Genomic DNA, 20,954 nt, shown 5'->3' on the forward strand with positions numbered 1-20,954 from the left:
TTTTTTTTGCGGTACGCGGGCCTCTCACTGCTGTGGCGTCTCCCGTTGCGGAGCACAGGCTCCGGATGCGCAGGCTCAGCGGCCACGGCTCACGGGCCCAGCCGCTCCACGGCACGTGGGATCCTCCCAGACCGGGGCACGAACCCGTATCCCCTGCGTCGGCAGGCAGACTCTCAACCACTGCGCCACCAGGGAAGCCCTGTTCTCTCTACTTCTACAGGGCAGCACAAGAGCTTTCTGTGGGTCTTGACATTGGGTCCAATGTCCCGTAAACAATCATTTGCACACACTAGGAACCCAAATGTGTGTTGTTCCTGGGGTCTGTATCCTTCACCTTGACAGGAACAGAGAAGGAGTTTTAATCAGATTTATTTTATATACAGCAATTGCCTCTTTTGTCAGCAAGAAAGAAATCCAGTTAAATGGATATTCTTATAAAAAGCAGCCTAAGCATTTTAAAAATTAAATCACACCTTATGATACTTGGCCTTTCTTCCCCTTCTCCCACTTACCCCTAAATTCACCGCACAAACTTGGCAATGAACTGCCTTCTTGTTGCTCAAAGCACTGGCAGGATCCTACAGAGAGAGAAGAGTTATTGTCCAATTAAGCTCTGACTGTATATTCAAGCCCCGTTGAAAATTTAAAAAAAGAAAACGCCACAGGTGGCAGTGCCACATTTAACATGTCTCCATGGCTTTTCCTGCTTTGTTTCAGGGTTGAAATCTGTAGGGCCTAGACAGGGCATTGATGGGGGAGGGGGTACCTGGAGTTTCCTGGAGTTGTCTGTCTGGAGCCAGGAAGGGACTACAGACTGGGAAAAAGACCAAACCAGGGGCAAAGGGGAGCAGTAATGTAAGAACTGATTGCACATGCATTGCTTCAGTTCAGTTTAGGACCTGATGATTCACAGATGAGAAAACATACTCTGAGAGTGGTGTGGCTTGCTGGACGCTGTTTACCCCTGGAGAGCCCGTCATGGGCCAGCATTTCAGACAACTGCAGAGGGAGTTTGCTTCATTACGCCCCCAAACAATGAGAAGATTAGACTGTAAGTTCCTCTCGGAAAAATAACGCGTCCTGTACTTTATTTGTGGCATTTGTGAAGGCCCTGTAGAAAAGGGTGAATCTCCTAATTGCCAAATCTCCAGCTCTGAGCTTTCTGCATTATGTCATGTCTAGTGGTCAGCAAGGTGACCTCCTTTCTATTTTGGAAAGGAGGAGGAAGATGAGAGGTTGTGAATAAAATGTAAGTATCTTTGCATGGCATTTGCCATGAGAAACTCGGGCAGTTCCTAGGGGAATGATGGTGGTCGTTTGCATTGGGTAGATGAAAAGTGTCTCAACTCTATGCAAAAAGTAGAGAAGTTTGAGCAGAAAATCTAGATCCAAGTTCTGGTTCTGCCTTTTCCTAGTAGCAAGATTTTGAGCATGTCCCTTAACTTTTTGAAGGTAAATTTTATTCATCCATTGGGTAAGGATAATACTTGCTTGTCTTCCCTTCTCATATGGTATTCGAGAAGGTCAAAAAAGAAATGAAAGGGGCTTGTAAGTACAGTGTAAAGTGTATCAAGCAAACATTACTTGATCAAGATCGTTTAAGCAGTTTCAACTCTCAAAAATCAAATAATGTGATCTAATCATCAGGTACTGGTCTCTGGGGGAAAGCACAGCCATTGAAGTCTAGGGACCAGCAGTACCTGGTAAATGATGCCAGAGAAGCAATTTTTGAAGAGCAATAAAACGTGTCTCCATGCCATGTCAGGTATGTTAAACTCATCTTAGATGTGGCGCCACAAACCAAGTGTAGGAGTTGAGTGGAGTGTTGGGATGGCGTCTATCAGAAGCAAAGTGGTACCCCCTCTGGCCATCTCCATCTAACTCAGATGAGAGATTGAGACCTTGGCTCTCATGCTTCTGGTCTACTTTCTAAACATCAGCTTTTCTTCTCTCATTATAGCTTTCTAGGAAGTCCAATAAGGAAACAAATTGAAGGTGAGATTAGAAAATCACTTGTTTTCAAAGGGAAATGAGATGGCCTGATAGGGTTCACCTATCTAATGATTCTCAGTTCAAATATGAATATACAGATGTATTTAAAATTGTCTGAAATGTGACCACTTTTTTAATGTTACTATACAAATGTGTATGGTGGTTCTAAACTCCCACCTGCTGAAGTGTGAGAAGGCCAGTCTGAATATTTCCAGGAATTCATGGGGATGAACACATGCCCCCGAATCAGACTCTGCTATCTCTTGCCAATGCTGGCTAGCCAAACCAGTGCTTTGGAGTCTCTGAAGTTAAAACTTGTTCTTAAAACTGTATTCACACTGGGACGGCCACTTTCACAGAGCTGTAAATCCATGGTTCCCATTCATGGTGCCCATGGTGGAGAAACTGGATGGTGGTTGTGCCTTAGGGCTCACAAAGTGACAAGGGAGCACTTCAGTTTTAAGCCTAGCAAGGTGCTAGGGAGGGGTTCCCAGTAAGGATATCTGAGTCCCAATAGCCACAGTTGTACTTAATGCTGCATTTCTTTCAGTGGACACTTACACCTTTCTTCCAGGGGAGCAAACACAACACAAGGGTACCTGGGTCAAGATGACTTATGGGGTCTTTTATCATATTTAACCTGGAACCGTCAGTCTCCTACAGTGCTCTGGCTCGCTACTGGTTTGGGTCCACTTTTTAAAGATTTTCTTCCTTTGTTGGGGCCACTTCAATAAGCTGACACATTTGGTGACTGAATCCCAATAGGCAAACAGGTTTCAGTTCCAGTATGTTCCTCAGGTCCAATGTCAATCAATGGATGAAAAGAGAATTGAGGGAGATGGGACGTTGCCTTCCTCTACTCACCAGAACTAGGTGAGCCCTGGCTCCAGCCTGGCCAATGCCCCTGTTACTGTTCTCAAACCACCACAGCTTTCGTTTTGTTTCTTGCATGTGGTGAGTTCCTTCTTGCTTCAGGGACTTTGCACTTACCTTTCCTCTTCTGGGTACTCTGTCCCGTGCTCACCACTGATTCCTCAAGCCTCAGCTTAACTGTCACCACCTCAGAGAGCCATTTTCTCAGCTAGTCTGTAGTATATTGCCCTCAATAACACTTTTCACAATCTACGTTTTTGTTGTTTATTTACTTGGTTTTTTGTTTCATGGAAAAACCATCAGAGCAACGGCCTGACCTGTCACTGCTATATCCCTGGGCCTGGCAGGGTGAATGGCAGAAAAATCAACAATAACAGTCAACACTGATGGAACACTTAAGATTTGCCAAGTACTGTGCTAAGAAGTCCTTTTACATGTACAAACTGATCTAATCTTAACTACAAGCCCAGGAGGTAAGTACTAGTACGCCATCCCTTTCTGTAGTAAGGAAAATTGAGGCTGGGTACGTGTAGTGACTTGTCCAAGGCACGGAGCTAATAATTGCTGGTATTGGGAAGAAAACCTGGGCAACCTGACAGCAGAGTTCATGCACTTAACAACTGTGCCATATGGCCTCCTAACTTACTATACGTTGATAGTCATTTTGCCCTATTCCAGGGATACAGCAAAAGAGCAACATCCTCTGCTCACACTTACATGTGAAAACACGGCCACCTCGGCACACATTCAGAGGGAACGTCTACAGAACGCTGATTCTGGTGGAAAATATACATGGGCGATAAACACCTCTGAGGCGCTGTATAAAAACCTACTACTTCTTATACATATATAACTTCATGAGCCCCAATCCCTTCATTAACACATCCTAGGTTAGAATATGAATGGGAAAGCTACTGCCTGGGTTCAGCTTCTGGCTCTGACACTTACTAGATGTGCAAACTTGAGTAATTTACTAAACCTCTCTGTGTCTTTCATAGGATTACTGTGAGAATTAAATGGATTAATACACATAAGCCATTTAAAACATTCAATAATTATTAGCTATTTTTGTTAGTATTTTCAAGTCTCCATGTGACTAATTTTCAAACACTATTGCATTTGACTCCATTGAATCTCACAAAAGCCCTCTGAGGTAGGTACGATAATTATCTAAGCTGGAGATTAGAAGGGATTTAAGAACCTGGCCACATGTCAAGCACTTAGTAAGAGATGAGAGTACGGGTTAGGTCCCATCAGTGGACTACACAGTTCAAGCTTTCAGCTTTACAGTATTCTGCCTCTCCTCATTTGTTTCTGAAGATGGTCATGCTAGTAGCATAGACCAAGGTCATAATACGGTCCCAGCACCTTTTATCATTTCAAAAGTTACCTCTGTATTCATTTGCCTGTGAAAAAAAAAAAAAAAGCCCAGCTACTATTTTCCCCTCTCTCTAGCATGACATCTTACTTTGGGGGAGAAGGTCCTGGGTCATCAGAGGCATCAAAAGAGTTTTCAGCCCCAGCCTTTAAGACCTGTGTGCACATATTCTCTCTAGAACAACTGGTCCCTGGTAGCAGGGGGACTGTCCTGCTGTAAGCTCTCCTGCCCATCCTCCAGAGTACAGATGACACCCAGAAGCTTTTCCCCTCCCCATGAGTAAGCCTTCTTAGTTCTCCTGTATGGGTGGCGTCTGTTCTGATATTAAAGCTGATTTCTTTCTCTCATTCTGTGTGTGTGTATTATGCATGGTGCTTCTTCAATACCCACTGCCACACTGCTACCAGCTCTCTCTGCACTCAATGCCTCTTTCTTGCTCCTTACTCGACAGGGCAGCAGCCTGCCCAGACTTGGGAGGGACTGGGGAGAGATTATTTTTTGCCTGTGATACATTATTTCCTTTCCTCATAAAGTGATTCCTCCAATGCTGTCTCCTGGGGACACGTTGCTGCTCTTGCCTGGAGCTGCCCTGGTTACTTGGTCTGGGCTCATGTACAGCTCTAATTCAATTTATAATGCAGTTACATAACTGTTCCCAGTCTCCAGTTGACCTTGATGTCAAGCAGCGGTCAAGTTGTACCAGCCCGGGGAGAGGAGGAGAAATCTCTGGTCAGACCTTGAGAACATTTGAGCTGGGCTTCTGGAATGGAATGTGGCACATAAAGGCCAAACCAGACCAGTAAATTCTTTGGAAGGGGGAAAAGCAAGGGTTGTTGATTTTTGTAAGATGGATGCTGTGGGCTCTAAGGGCAATCCTGTGTCACTCAGTATCATCAGAGCTGTCCTCTTACCAAAGATAAGTGGGCTGTCTTCTTTCCCTGTGAATCGTTGATAGTAAACGAGACTTTGGGCCTCAGGGGAAGTGCTCCTAGGAGTGTCATCAGCTTGGAAACCAGTCAAAGACAAACTTTCAGCACATTCTTTTCCAGAGAGTCCTGGTTCTACTCAGTTCTAAACAGTGACAAGAATAACCAAGTTTTGATACTTTTGCTTCCGGTCTGAATAGAGGCAGGAAAGCCAGGGGTTTCAACATGAAAGCAAAACTACAAAGTAAAGACTGAGCAAATCGGTCAAAATTTCCAAAATTCAATAGTATGAAAGCTCTCTGAGAGCAGGGACTCTGTTTATTTTGTTCTCTGTTATATCCTCACACCGCAAAAAAGTATCTGGCACAGAACAGAGACCCAGAGAATATTTGTTGAATGATATCTCACATGATGCATAACATAATTTATGGATAGTGACAAGTGACCTTCTTCTAGTTTATTCACCCAAGGCTACCACATCAGAGTTTTTCAGAATTATATTTTACATATTTTAATCATATATATATATTTATATATATGATTTATATATATGATTTATATATATGATTATATATGATTATATATGATTATATATATTTATATATTTATATCTATGATTTATATATATATGATATATATATATATTTATATATGTATATTTGTTAAAATATGTTAAATATTATACAAATTTATACTTATGTTGTAAATATGTATTTACATATATATATACATGTATGTATATATGTGTATATATATATGACCATTAACTGGTTGCTCATCTATGATCAGCACACTAGTTGACTGTGCCTTGATGTAGAGGTTTTGCCTTAATCATAGTTCATTTACACTGATTTGGCTTTCCCCATCAGCAGGACTAGCTTCATGAGTGTGTGTCTTGTATGGTTGTACAGGACCACTTACTTAGAAGGGCCCCATACTTAGGTTTCGTGCTCTGTTGTAATCATCTTGAAATTCTTAATTTTTGAACAGAAGGACTCCATTTTCATTTTGCACTGGACCATACAAATTATGTAGCCTGTCAAAAGTACAGAGAGAGCTACTGTACAGAAATACCAGCTACACATGCTAACAGCCCTTGGTGAGAAAAAGCAGCTGCTTATTAAGCAAGCCAACCACTAGGATAATATACATATTGAGAAGGGAATAGTCTACTATTTACAAGTCATTAAGACATATTAACTGATCCATTAACCTGACTAGTAGCAGATGCATGATACAGGTATGCTTTGAAAAATGATAATCAGGGAAATAACTCATGAATTCACTGGTGCTTCTTCTCTGCCATGATCTGGCTAACTCTTTTTTTTTTTTTTTTTTTTTTTTTTAGTACTCGGGCCTCTCATTGCTGTGGCCTCTCCCGTTGCGGAGCACAGGCTCCGGACGTGCAAGGCTCACGGGCCTAGCCGCTCCGCGGCACAAACCCGTGTCCCCTGTATCGGCAGGCGGACTCTCAACCACTGCGCCACCAGGGAAGCCCTGGCTAACTCTTCCTTAACTATCTTTACCAACCAAAATTCTAACAATTATTCTACCAAATATTCTTAAGTCATCTTTACTGTCGACCTTTATCTTTTCTTATAACACAAACTTCTCAGGTCCCAACTATCCCTACTGCTTAGTCTCTGCCACACTTTAGTACTTGATCAAAATCAATATGGGACTTTAATACATGCTGTCTATCTAGTGCTTTGAGAAGAGTGTTTCCACATCAAATTATTTCCAATATCTTGCTTCCCAGGAAGCACAGATAGGACAACACACATAATGTTAATTTTTCTAATAGCGCATAACCTGGACTAGGCACATATAGCCACTGAGTAAACATCTAATTAGTTAAATTGAACTAACTACCAATTAGTAATTTCCTGGGTATCACACATTAACATACACAGAATAACTTTTACATATCTTTTTTTTTTTTTTTTTTGGCTGCGTTGGGTCTTCGTTGCTGCGAGCGAGGTTTCTCTAGTTGCGGCAATTGGGGGCTACCCTTCGTTACAGTGCACAGGCTTCTCATTGCGGTGGCTTCTCTTGTTGCGGAACACAGGCTCTAGGCGCAGTAGTTGTGGCTCACGGGCTTAGTTGCTCCGCGGCATGTGGGATCTTCCTGGACCAGGGATCGAATCCGTGTTCCCTGCGTTGGCAGGCGGATTCTCAACCACTGTACCACCAGGGAAGTCCTACGTATCTTTTTAAAGTAAAAGTTAAACTTTCTAAATAGTTGTTTTTGCTTAAGTGAGTTTTTTAAGTTACCATAATATTAAACGGTGGCCTACACATGCTGGTTGTATAAAAATGAAATTCACAGAACAAGCAAACAAACGAAACACAACAGAAATAGACTCATAGATACAGAGAACAAACTGGTGGATGCCAGGGGGGTGCACGTGGGGGGACAAAGGAAATTATCTCATAATGTGTAAAATAGTGAATCACTATATTTTATACTTGAAACAAATATAGTATTGTAGTCAATGGAAAAAAATAAATTCAAATCTCTTTGTATTTCCAAACTAGGGGGCTAAATTTAGAAATCTTAAGAAACAGAAGCCTTTGAAATAAATAAAGATGGTCTTTTGGTAGATTTAATTTTCCCAAAAACTTCCCCCAATTTTCCTAATATTAAATCTCCCAATTTCAAATCTTCCAATTTCAAAGCCCACTAACTGCTCAGCCCTTGCTTTGCTGGACCATTTAACACCCACTTGCATCTCATAAAGTTTCCCATGTTTATAATTTCAAAGGATACTTTATGATGGTTTGAATGCTTATTTATTTATTAAAATGTCAAGTCACTCAGCGTGTTGGCTGATCAGAGCAGTTCAATTCTCATGCACATCTTGATGCAAAGCAGTGAAGCTGTTGCTTGAAGTCAAGCTGGGGCCAGATCCTCACAGCCAGATAATTCTTAATTGCTTTATTTTCGAGATAGGGATTTTCTGAAATCTATTTTCTTTGCAGTGGAGAAAAGTTTTAAAACTTTGCTTTCACTTCACACTGAGAATAAGAAATAGGCAGACGGAAAATAACGAGTTTCCCTCAATACTGTCTTGGCGGGAGAAATATTTTTTTTAAGACTCCACCTTTTTCTACATAGTCCAGCAACACCAAACTCCTGTTTTTCATTAGTTTGATTCTCTTTAGCTACACTTCAATTCTCTCTGGGTAGAGGAGATCACAGATGGGTTTCCATCCTACCATGATGCCCAGAGAGGAAACATGTTCTCAAACCTGGATGTTGATAGAAAGTCTAACATTTAAACTCACACCATCACATACAACCTAACGAAGGGAGCCCTCATTTATGCTGTTCTTTTCTAAAGAGGCCCAAGCCTTTTATTGTTTCTTTGATTAAAAAAAAAATCCCTAGTCCAAAAAACAAAACAAAACTAAAGAACACAACGAAATAACGAGTTACAATATACAAATGGGCTAAGTTAGAGTAAATAATCTCTGAAGATAATCATTTTAAAGTGTTTAAATAGCTATTAATTTAGTCACCAAAATAATTCAAACCCACATACCTGGGCTAAATGAAACAAAAAGATTAGGCCTAAATGGAAATCAAGAGACATCTCCCATCGTTTTTCACAAGGTTTGCTTTTTATAAAACTTGTCTTTGGGAAAATTCAATCCTTCATTTGCTGCAGGAAAATGATTCTCTTTTCTTGTTGTCAACATTTTCAAATTGGAATTCAGGGAGCACAGGTGGTTTCTCTCAGGTCTTTCAGCTTTGCCTGATTTTCAAATCACAGTTTCTCCATAAATGTTCACCTACATTCAAAACATAAAACACTTTCAGGAAATCTACAATAATGATTAGCTGATTAGACACTCCTTCCAAAAAACAAGAGGAACAAACAAACAAACAAAATGGGAGCTTGAAGGGATTGTTTAAAGAAGGTGATCCACTAGGACAATGGGACCAAATGATTTCCCAGACTCAAAACCTTGAAAAACACATCCTTCTTTTCATGTGAGCTAGGAGGTCTGACTGACAGAGGTTGAGCTCAGGAGGGTGGCACGGAGAGGAAGCAAGTGCACTCAATCAAGTGAGCAGGGGTACAAATCCAGTACGCTTCCCTGACTTTCTGCTTATCAGGTACCTCTAAGCAACCACTTGGAAGGGCTGATGACTCATCCTTTGAGCTAATGTAAGTTTTCAGACACTGGTGTCACCATGGAAAAATACAAATTTGACATTGACTTACACTCTGAGATTTAGAGAAATTAAATGGATTATTAACTGTGAATTTATGAAATTCTCAAGACACAACTTTAATTCATTTTAATTGAGAGAGGTTCTACCATGTATTGTATGGGGTGAGTGGGAGAAGTCAAGACTGTCAAAAAGTCAAACCATAATACATTGAGTTAATGACTTTAAATAGGGTGAATATTACTAGCCAATATTCTATCTACTGATAATGTTTTCAAAACCTTAAAACTATGACTTCAGTTTTAAGGGAATATCTGGCCGTGGAGGCTTCGTCAGTCAGCTTTGGTCCAACCTGGCCTGTAGTCCCAAGAATGCTCAGACAAGTTAGGGCTTGTCGATAAATGAAAACCAAAGTTAGATTTAAGCAGTAATTGAGAATATTTGTAGATTCAGATGAGTATCTAGTCGTATTCACATCACATATTCATTATTATAGAAGATTATAACTCAGGAGCAGCCAGATGGAGAGATGCATAGAGCAAGGTGTGTTGGAAAAGACACAGAGCTTCCATGCCCTCTGTGAGCACTTTGCTCTCCCAGCACCATCCTGTAGTCACCAACCTGGAAGCTCTCCAAACCCCATCTTTTTGGGGTTTTAGGGAGGCTTCATTACACAGGCACAATTGATTAAATCATTGGCCATTGTTTGATTGATTGAACCTCCAACTCCCTTCCCCTCCCTAAAGGTCGCCGGGTGGGGCTAAGTTGTAACTCTCTACTCCTGGTTGTTTCCCCCCCAGGAACTAGTCCTCAGGCCTAGAGGATCTCCAAAAGTCACTGAGTCAACATAAACTCAGGTGTGGTTGAAAGGGGCTTGTTAGGTATAACAAGATACTCCTCTCACCTTTATGCTCTGAAGTAGTTTCAGGAACTGAAGACAAAATACCAAATAGTATAACAAAAGATGCTCCCATTGCTTATACTTAGGAAATTCCAAGAGTTTTAGGAGTTCCCAGAAATGGGATTAAAATCAAACATATAAATTTCTTTTATTATATATAACCTATTTTAGGGGCTAGATCTACCAATTACTCATGCTAAAGAAAATCTTCTAAGCCAAAGTGATATCAAGCATCTATTAACCATACTTGCAGAAATATCTATATAACTGAATTGGGCTGATAAGCTAAAAGCATCCCAGGATGTTGGGGAAAGAGGGAGGCAGAACATCTTGGGAGGCAGGGAATCCACTCTGGCTTGTGGAATGGCTAACGAGCTCTGCCTGACCTGGGCAGGGAGTTCCTGCTGAGAAGCAGCAGCTCACCCGATGGTTCCCGAAGGTCAGAATAAAGAGAGCACACTCGTATAATGTTGGGACAGTCCTCTCTCTATTGTATGCTATTTTTAATATCCTGGGACTATTTCATAGGTTAATTTTAAAATTCTTTCCTATTGAGATTTATGTTTGCAAGTACCTCCACATCATGAAGTGTCCTATTTTTAAGAAAAAAACAAAAAACAAAAAACTTACAAAGCTCTTATGAGTGCTTTGGCCCCTGAAATAGAATAAGTATATTGTGTTTTATAATCAAAGGAGGGCATCTGCAACTCCCACCTTACACAAGGATGAGTCATTGAACTTATGTTTTTAAAAGGAAGAAAAAGAGCTTGGAAGAAATTCTTTAAAAGGAGTAAAGCCACTTACAAAGAAAACCAAATAGTAAAAAACCAACCAAATTACATGCACTAACTCTGTGCTTAGTAACCAATTAATCATGGTATTCAGGGGAGCCTGTCTAGCACTTGGTTTTCTGGGGTCTTAAAAACAGACAAATAGAATCTTGGAGAACAGAGGGCCTGTCAGGTGTTTTTGTTGTTGTTGTTGTTTAAGAAAGGCATTGATGTACTCAGAAGTCCCTAAATGAATTCACAGAGCCAGGCAATATGTTGAAATGTTTGTTACTATAAAGCTATGTTAAGTATCAGAGCAGATTTTTGAAGCAAAGGTGTTTAAATAAAAAACATATAATTTAAAGAGGATTGTGGTCCAGTGGTTGAAAACCAGGGCTTTTCCTTAATCCACTATTTAGTGCAGCAAAAGTTATGATAATCACCAGATTGACAGGTGATTCTGAATTTCTACTAGCTATCAGTGGCGTGTCATAAAGATGCTGGTAGTGGATTGTGGGTAAAATGAGCCTTCAGAGAGATAGGGAACGACAGTTAAACCTTCTAAGAGTCCATCTGCGGGACTTCCCTGGTGGGTTCGATCCCTGGTCAGGGAACTAGATCCCACATGCATGCAGCAACTAAGAGTTCGCATGCCACAACTAAGGAGCCCATGTGCCACAACTGAGGAGCCCACCTGCCTCAGCTGAGGAGCCTGCCTGCCACAACTAAGACCCGGCACAACCAAATAAATAAATAAATATTAAAGATGATCAAACCAAAAAAAAAAAAAAAAAAAAGAGTCAATCTGCAAAGACAAATCTCTTATGCATGGGAATTTTTTTTAACTTCTCCTCCTTGCACTCTACCTCCATTATAAATTTTCCTGAACTGAACTGGCAACTAAATCTGGACAGAGGAAAATCCTACATATAGGCATGAGAGCTAGAAAAGCCTCACCTCAAATCTAGACTCTGCCACTTAACAACCCCTTTCCTTCCTCTGTAGGAGTGACAGTGGTGATGCCTCCAGGCACTGTTGTTTCTAGAATTAGACATGATGAAGAATGTAAAACGCTTAGTAAAATGTTTAGAACAGATTAAACTGCCTTCGCAGATCTGATTCCCCTTCCCTTTCACTTTCCATCCTCCAGCCAGGACTTGCTTCGGAAGGACCCCGGGAGAATCTTCCTCTAAACCCTTCCATTCCCATCTCCCCTGCTAAGGAAACCCTCCTTATCAGTGCAGGTTGGGCTGCTTTTGCTGCTTCCCTGCTTGACTTGTATGTGGGGAGAGGAGGAACACAGAGAGCAGCACAGGAGGAAGGAAGGAGGGGGAAGGCTGAAGCCGACAGAGGTGGAGGGGAACAGAGCCTCTGTCCTGCTCTGGTGGAACTGGGTAGACTGCAGAGCTTGCACTGGGCCTCACTCACCAGTCGGAGGGGTTGCTTTGGCTACCCCTGTGCCTTCACTGCCTGCCTCCTGGAAGACGGTAAGAGAGACCATAGACATTCTTCTCTTTCCTGCCATCGTGAAAGTCATACACCCGGGTTCAGGTCCAAGGCCTGCCTCTCAGAGGCAGGGCCGATCTGGCCAGGCAGGGCTGACTTATTCATTAGGTACAGTTGCCATGGTCCTCTGGCTCAAAATACTTGCAGGGACCCACAAAAATGTTTTAACTGCTGTTAAAATCAGAAGAAAAAATGAACACATCACAAGCAATGTTTTAATAGATACTATAAATATATTAATCTTTATACCAACACTGTCAAAAAATATAATTTTTTATTGTTGTTTCTTTTGGAGGAAGGCGCTTACATAATATACCTAAGGCTCGTGAAAGTCACAGTGTGGTCCAGCAGCCAAGCTCTCACGCTCTTCTTGCTGTGGCCGACGTGGCAGAAGGGAGTCTGCGCCCCGCATCTTGACAGAGTCTGCTCAGCAGCACCAACCTCTCCCCGACGTGGGAAGGGAGATTAAGAGACCTCACCTCGACTTTAACCCAACCTATAGTTTCCACTCGATTCTTCTTAGACATCCCTATTGGTCATTGCACGTTTGCCCATTAACAAAGCTGACTGTTTAGCTTTTCTTTTTTGTCTTAATTTTCTTTTTAATTTCATCTGACTATCAACTTCTTGTGTCTGTTTTGCATCAAGTCCAAGCTGGTAGGGAGTAGAGATAGATTAGGTCCCCATAATCTCTAAAAGATTTCCCCAGCTGACCGTGACCAACTTTTTCTACATTTCCCCTTGGAGTTAGTTGGTCCCACTTTATTTCCATTAGATACTAAAGACTTATTTGGAATCTGAAGACTTTAGTGGAACGAGAGTTGTGCAAATACAAGGCCTTAGCTTCAAAAAGGAAACTTTGGGGCTTCCCTGGTGGCGCAGTGGTTGAGAGTCCGTCTGCTGATGCAGCGGACACGGGTTCGTGACCCGGTCTGGGAAGATCCCACATGCCGCGGAGCGGCTGGGCCCGTGAGCCATGGCCACTGAGCCTGCGCGTCCGGAGCCTGCGCTCCATAGTGGGAGAGGCCACAACAGTGAGAGGCCCGCGTACCGCAAAAAAAAAAAAAAAAAAAAAAAAAAGGAAACTTTGTTATCAAGGACACTCCTCATACTATTTATTGGCTCTAGGTCATAGGGATCTGTTGAAGTGATTTTGCACCACAATTCTAAGGCATTCACGATTTACTGAATGCTTACTAAGTTTGAGTCCTTACGCCTGACCCCAGGGGTCAGGAGACAGACCCTGCCCTTCAGAAGGCTGCTGTGCAGAATTTGGTGACTGTTATGGTTTGAATTGTATCTCCCCCCAATTCTTATGTTGACCAGTAACATAAGAATTATGTTACTGGGTAACACCCAGTACCTCTAAATGTGACCTTGTCTGGAAATAGGATCACTGCAGATGTAATTAGTTCAGATGAGATCATTAGGGTGGGCACTAATCCAATGTAACTGGTGTCTTATCAATAGGGGAGATTTGGACACAGAGACAAGCCCATAGGGGAAGATGCCAGGTGAAGCTGAAGGCAAAGTTCAGGGTGATGCTTCTATAAGCCAATCAATGCCAGAGGTTGTCAGCAAATCCCAGAAGCAGAGCAGGAGCATGGAAGAGATTCTCTCTCACAGCCCTCAGAAGGAATCAACCCTGCCGATACCTTGTTCTTGGAGTTCTAGCCTCCAGAACAAATTTCTGTTATTTAAGCCACTCAGTGCATGGTACCTTGCTATGGCAGCCCTAGGAAACTATTATAATAATTAACTAAACCTCTCACATAAAACAACAGAAACACATAATTATTACTAAGCAAGCATGAGCTTTTCAAAAGACATTTATCCTACAGAAAGAAATATGGAAAAAGACATAAAGATGCAAAAGCTTAGTAAATGCTTTCATTCTGAAAAAATGAGAGCTGCTTTTAAAACTCACCAGGGAGTGCTCCATTTTGGTTTTACTCATCATCTTTGGAAGAGGGGGAAGTTGGATTTTTCCGTTAACACCTCACGCTGCTTTCCTCTCTGGCCTGGGTGGTGACCACGCGGCTGTCAGCCCTCTTCACACCACTCAGCTGTGGTCAGGGTTGGCCCATGACGCTGGATTTGGTGTGGGCCTTTCAACAGACTCATTTACTGGCAGATATCCTGCTGCCACAGAGAAAATTTTTTGACCAGGTTGCAGCAATTTGCAATGAAAGGATAAACATAAATGGAACTCTCTGTACTTTTTCGTTATAGAAATAGTCAATATTTTGTACTTAAGTGATACATTGTACTCTTCTCTGAATTGCTCTGCAGGAAGCATTGTAAAATATGATATCTAGGTCTCCAAATAGATAGAATGTAATAGTTTTAGATCCACTCTGAAGCTGAAAGGAGACACTGTAAAGTCTTGTACAGCATCACAAGTGGTGTGCTACAGTCCCCCATCCCAAAACATTAATGATGATAGAACCTAGAGTGTCTACTCTGAAAAGTTTTTGAAAGCAAACCTTCTTCTATCTTAATAGGATTTTCACAAACATCTTATGTGGATGTTCATCTTATATGGATGCCCAATGTAGGCAGAAAAAAAGTAGAGTAATGAAATAAAGAGGACGCTCTGATTAGGGATGAAATATGCAGAAACCCAGATGTAGAACCAACAACCTGAAAAATTATTTGGGGCCGAAAGCCAGTCTGAGACTAACCGAGAGGACAGGCTGAAGTTAGAGAAACTGTGTTTCAAGGAAAGAGTCAACCAAGGGCCAGATCCTCAGGATTGATTGACTCAGTCATTCATTCATTCTTTCACTCACCCATTCAAAACCACCAAAACCACAAAAGTGGTGAACAGGGTACTCGGGCCTTGTCTTCATGTAGTTTTCACAGGATGTGGGAGAAGAAGCCACGCACAATGAAGCCAGTACAGTACAATGTGGGAAAGTAGAGGTCGTTACAGGAACTGGTATCATCTGAGTGATGGAAATGCCCTAGATTTCTCCTAGACCTTCAGGAACCAACTCTCTGTCTTCATCACTCTCATTTCTACCATATTAGAATCAATGGGATACAAGGTACATGCAATAGAAATTTCCAGATACCTGGCATATGATAAAGTGTTTCCTAAACTAAAACACACTCAACATAATCAAATCTTTCCTTGGTGATTTAGAAAGCCAAGACTAGGAGAGTACTGCTAAACAGTGGGCTCAATGCTTTTGCTACCTGTTTCTCAACAGGACTTAGTGATTCAATGAAAAGAAAAAGGGATGTTCTTAGGTTTAAGTTTAATGTGTATTTTCCCTTGTTCTTTTCATTCATGCTCATCCACTCTCAGTTAATTCATTAAGAGGTCTTTTTTTTTCCCACATCTTTATTGGAGTATAACAATATTGTGTTAGTTTCTGCTGTACAACACAGTGAATCAGCTATATGTATACATATATCCCCATATCCCCTCTCTCTTGAGCCTCCCTCTCACCCTCGCTATCCCACCCCTCTAGCTCATCACAAAGCATTGAGTTAATCTCCCTGTGCTATGCTGCAGCTTCCCACTAGCCATGCATTTTACATTTGGTAGTCTATGTATGTCCACGCCACTCTCTCACTTCATCCCAGCTTACCTTTCCCCCACTGTGTCCTCAAGTCTGTTCTCTACGTCTGCGTCTTTATTCCTGTCCTGCCACTAGGTTCATCAGTACTGTTTTTTTTACCTTCTAAATATATGTGTTAGCATACAGTATTCATCAAGAGGTCTTAAGGATTATCCCTGTGAAGCATATCCCAGATTGCAAATGCTTCTCCACCTAACTAGCCCTTAGCATTATCTATTATCTTTCTTATCACTTTTTTCTGACCTTTTTCAAGAGACTGTAAGTTCCATAACTATCTTTGGTCACTGATGTGTCCCTAATACTTTGCACATCCCTCGCACCCAAGTGCCATTTGTTGACTGACTAAATGTGTTCCTCTTTTACTATTTGCTAAGGCTGTTGAGTCAGTTCCTCTCAGGTTGCAAGGAACATAAGTTGTGCTTAAGTTACTTTACTTATTAAGGGCATCAAGGGAGAATAGGACACAGCCTAAGAACCGCCCAGAAGATGTCATAGCCCTAGCAGCCCCATGACCTGGACTCTCCCTTAGGAGAAGGTGTCTGTTGCTCTCTCCTCCAGTGCCTAGAGGCTTATCCACCCACTTTGTTTCGAGAGATCTAGCCACTCCTGATGATTCCCTTCCTGAGTGAGGACCTGATTAGGACACCGCTGTTGGCGGAGGTGCTGATTCAGAAGGCTTCACAGGCCACTGGCTCACCTCACCCAGGCGTGAGGTTGGTGCTCATCCTCCATGAAAACAGCTGAGGCCAAGATGACAGGGGTTGTATGGGGAGGGAATCCCTCCACCTCACCCTCACAAAGAGGGTTGCTGGCAATACAGCCATTCTGAGCCTTCTCAAAATGGGAAAACATTTGTCAAGTAACTCTCCTAGTCTGCAAATTAATAGTAGAAGTTTTAAAATATATAAACATAAAAATGGATGAGGCCAGGGATTGGCTAAGCACAAAAGTATGGGGCAAATATATTCTGAGGATTAATCGTAACTGATTAAGATTAATTTCTGACCATTTCCTTAAAATGTGTGATCAAAATGTCTATGTTTGGACAATATTTTGTTTTTTAAAATAAAATAGTTTGCAAAAATGTTTAAGTATCAATTATAAATTGTCCACATGCAAAAATATGGTTGGCTACAAATTTGAAGAAAATGGGTATAGATTGTAGATTTAAGCAACATTGCTTAATTTTAAGTGTTTTCAGTTTAAGAGAATGGTACACTTGTTTTTAAAGATTTATTTCAATATAACCACAATAGAAGGCAGTTTGGCTCAGCATTTCTCAATAAATTTGCATTTGTGAGCAAAATTGTACCTACAAGGATATTCATTGCATAATGGTTTGTAGTAGCAAAAGTCTAGAAATAACCTAATTCCTATAAATAAGGGACAGACAAGGTAAATTACAGCACACCCTTAAAACAGAATACTCTGTATCTACTAAAAAGAAGGTCAACCTACATATGTTGATATTAAAAACAAATCTCAAAATATATTAAGTGGAAAAGCAAGGTATAGAAATATGGATGCCATATACTTATTTATGTGGGGGAAGAAAGGTGGCCTCCAAAGAGAGGTCTAGCTATCTAGGATGGGAATGAGGCCTACTTTTCAGTCTATAAGCTTTTTTACTCTTTGATTTTTTTAAATCCCATTCATAAATTGCTTAAAATGTAGAAAAAACAGAACCTCATTTTCATATTAAGCAAAATATATATAGTACTAGTTTTCCACTGAGTTTAGAAAAAATAGAGAAGAAATCTGAATATTCAGTACCTCACATTAAGAAAACTAAGTCTATCAGTACATAAAGAATTTACACAATCTTTGCCATTTTCCCTACTTTCTTTATATAATTTGTAACAGGAAGAGCTTATAAATAGAAAATCCCTAAACACAGTATAAGGATTAAAAGCATTTGCAATATAAGAAAGTACTTAGTACCAAAGTGAATGTTTCCCTGAGGAAGAACCAGTTAGACATGGACTCTCATTACGTCACTGGGCTCTCCTGGGCATTTAGTATGACACACAAATTACACAATTCTATAATTAATATAAAGAATGCTATGCAGTTCTTTTCTACTTCAGTTATTATGAGAGAGTAGAGATAGAATAAAAATTACTTTGATGTTAGACTTTATGATGCTTGCATGACCTTTATCTTTTCTCTCTGCTTTAATATTTACTTGTGTTATTTTTGGTGTTACTTAATGAATTAAGACAAAGAATTAAAGATAAATTTATATTTCTAGTCAGGATAGCATTATAAATTCATAATTTTAGACACTCCAAATGCTCCAGACATATAACAGTAATAGATTTTAAAAAGAGAAAAAATTGTAAAAATAGATATGATTAAAAAAAATTAGAAATTTTCATGGACCAGAAGAGGAATATAAATTATAGAGTGAAAAGGTGGACTGAAGTTGAGAGACATTAGGCTGGAGAACCTTCAGGCTCTAGGTCTGGAAACTAGCAGAGGATACTAAGGATGTTGATGCTTGTGGGATAATGGGAACTAAAATTGCCTGGTGTAAGACTGGAGGTTGGCTTACTTCTTGAACTCAAAGGCTGGGTTAACCTCACCTGTAAAAGAGGCTAAAATAACACTATTTGCTACCATCTTGGGCTATGGCTTCTAGAAAGCTATGTGATTGGGATACAGGAAAGAGAAATATAGCTTCAGTGCCAGGAGTTGAGCCAAACTGTTTACTAGCTTGGGCTGGGTGTGTAATATTTTCAATATTTTCCATCATGGATGCCCTGAATATCCAACAGAAGGCCTAAATCTGAATTCTGGGTCCTGAGGAAAAGGGCAGAACCAACCACAAAACTAGTAGATAGCACTAGCTGATTTCCAAAAGAGAAGAAGAAGAAAAATGATACTGCTACCCAAGATTAACCTTCAACTAGAAATCCCACACATAAGAGGGATGCAAATGCCAACAAAGTCAGCAATCAGGAGGGGAGTTTACCTAAAGACAAGAAAAATACAACAATCTGAACATTAGTTTAAAAGTAGTGTATTAAGGATGCTCAAAGTGATAAAAAAGGAAGAACACTTTCTCCCTAAAATACTAAACAAAAACAGTTAAACAGAGAATTGGTAAATTAAAAGACAGTTTTAAGGAACTGATCCAGGACACAGTACAGAGAGAAAAGTGATTTGAAAATATAAAGGAGCAGTTGAGAGACATGGAGGATATAATGTATTCAACAGGAGCCCCAGGAAAAGAGAACAGGGGGAATGAGAGAGAGGCAATATTCAAAGGAAGAACGGCAAAAAATATTGTCTAGGATTAATAAAATACTTGATTTTTCAGATTTAAAGTGCACATATAGTACTGAGCAAAATAAATCAATCAATCAGTCTAGACCTAGAAATTGAATTGATATTTTATATATCAAATATAAAGATAAAACAAAGTATAAGCTAATAGATATAGAAGATAGATGACAATTAGAAGGAAAGTGGGCTTATATCAACAGCAATCGATGTCAAAAAGCAATGGGATAGGAGATTTCTGGGAAGATTGCACACACCATAAATCTGTCTCCCCACCTAGACAACATTTACACTGGCAGAATCTGTCTATTCAACTATTTTGGAGCTCTGGAGCCTGTTGAAGGCTTGCAACTTCCAGGGGAAGCCTTCCTGCTCTTGGTGGGAACATAAAATGGACAGAAAAAAGCATTATGGCAGTTCCTGAAAAACTAAAAATAGAATTACCATATGATCTAGCAATTCCACTTCTGAGTATATATTCAAGGAATTGAAAGCAAGGCCTCAAAGAGATAGCTGTACTTGCATGTTCATAGCAGCATTATTTACAATATCTAAAACATGGAAGCAACCCAAGTGTCCATTGATGGATAAATAAAATGTGGTGTATACACAGAGTGGGGTATTATTAAGTCTTAAAAAGGAAGAAATTTTTTTAAATTAATTTTTTAAAATTAATTTTTATTGGAGTAAATTTGCTTTACAATGTGTTAGTTTCTGCTGTACAGCAAAGTGAATCAGCTATACATATACCTATATCCCCTCTTTTTTGGATTTCCTTCCCATTTAGGTCACCACAGAGCACTGAGTAGAGTTCCCTGTGCTATACAGTATGTTCTCATTAGTTATCTATTTTATACATAGTACTAATAGTGTATATATGTCAATCCCAATCTCCCAATTCATCCCACCCCCTCCCCGTTCCCCCTTGGTATCCATGCGTTTGTTGTCTATGTCTGTGTCTCTATTTCGGCTTTGCAGATAAGATCAGCTATACCATTTTTCTAGATTCCACATATATGCGTTAATATTAGATACTTGTTTTTCTCTTTCTCATTTATTTCACTTTCTATGACAGTCTCTAGGTCCATCCACATCTCTGCAAATGACCCAGTTTCGTTTAAAAAGGAAGGAAATTTTGAAACATGTTACAAAATGGATCAATCTTTTTGTTTGTTTTTATTGTTTTTAACTTTTTATTTTATATTGGAATAGAGTTGATTAAAAATGGGAACACTGTTCAATATTATGTAACAAAATGGATGAATCTTGAGAACATTATACTGAGTGAAATAAGCCACTTACAAAAAAGAAAAATACTGTATGATTCCACTTATATGAGGTACTTAGAGGAGTCAAAATCATAGAGACAGAAAGTAGAACGGTGGTTGCCCAGGGCTAGGGGAAGGGGAAGAGAAATGGGAAGTTTTTATTTAGCGGGTACAGTGTTTCAGATTTATAACATGAGAAGAGTTATAGAGATGGATGGTGGTGATGGTTATATAATAATATTAATGCACTTAATCCCCTAAACTGTATACTTAAAAATGATTAAG

General features: G+C 40.2%; 1 pseudogene; it reads right to left on the reverse strand.

The window, feature by feature from the left end:
* The window catches only part of LOC112404927 (B-cell CLL/lymphoma 9 protein-like), a 139,289-nt pseudogene that overhangs the window by 9,178 nt on the left and 109,157 nt on the right, over nucleotides 1–20,954 (reverse strand).

The sequence above is a fragment of the Neophocaena asiaeorientalis genome, unplaced genomic scaffold, assembly GCF_003031525.2.
Source record: "Neophocaena asiaeorientalis asiaeorientalis breed wild unplaced genomic scaffold, Neophocaena_asiaeorientalis_V1.1 scaffold399, whole genome shotgun sequence".
Taxonomy (NCBI): domain Eukaryota; kingdom Metazoa; phylum Chordata; class Mammalia; order Artiodactyla; family Phocoenidae; genus Neophocaena; species Neophocaena asiaeorientalis.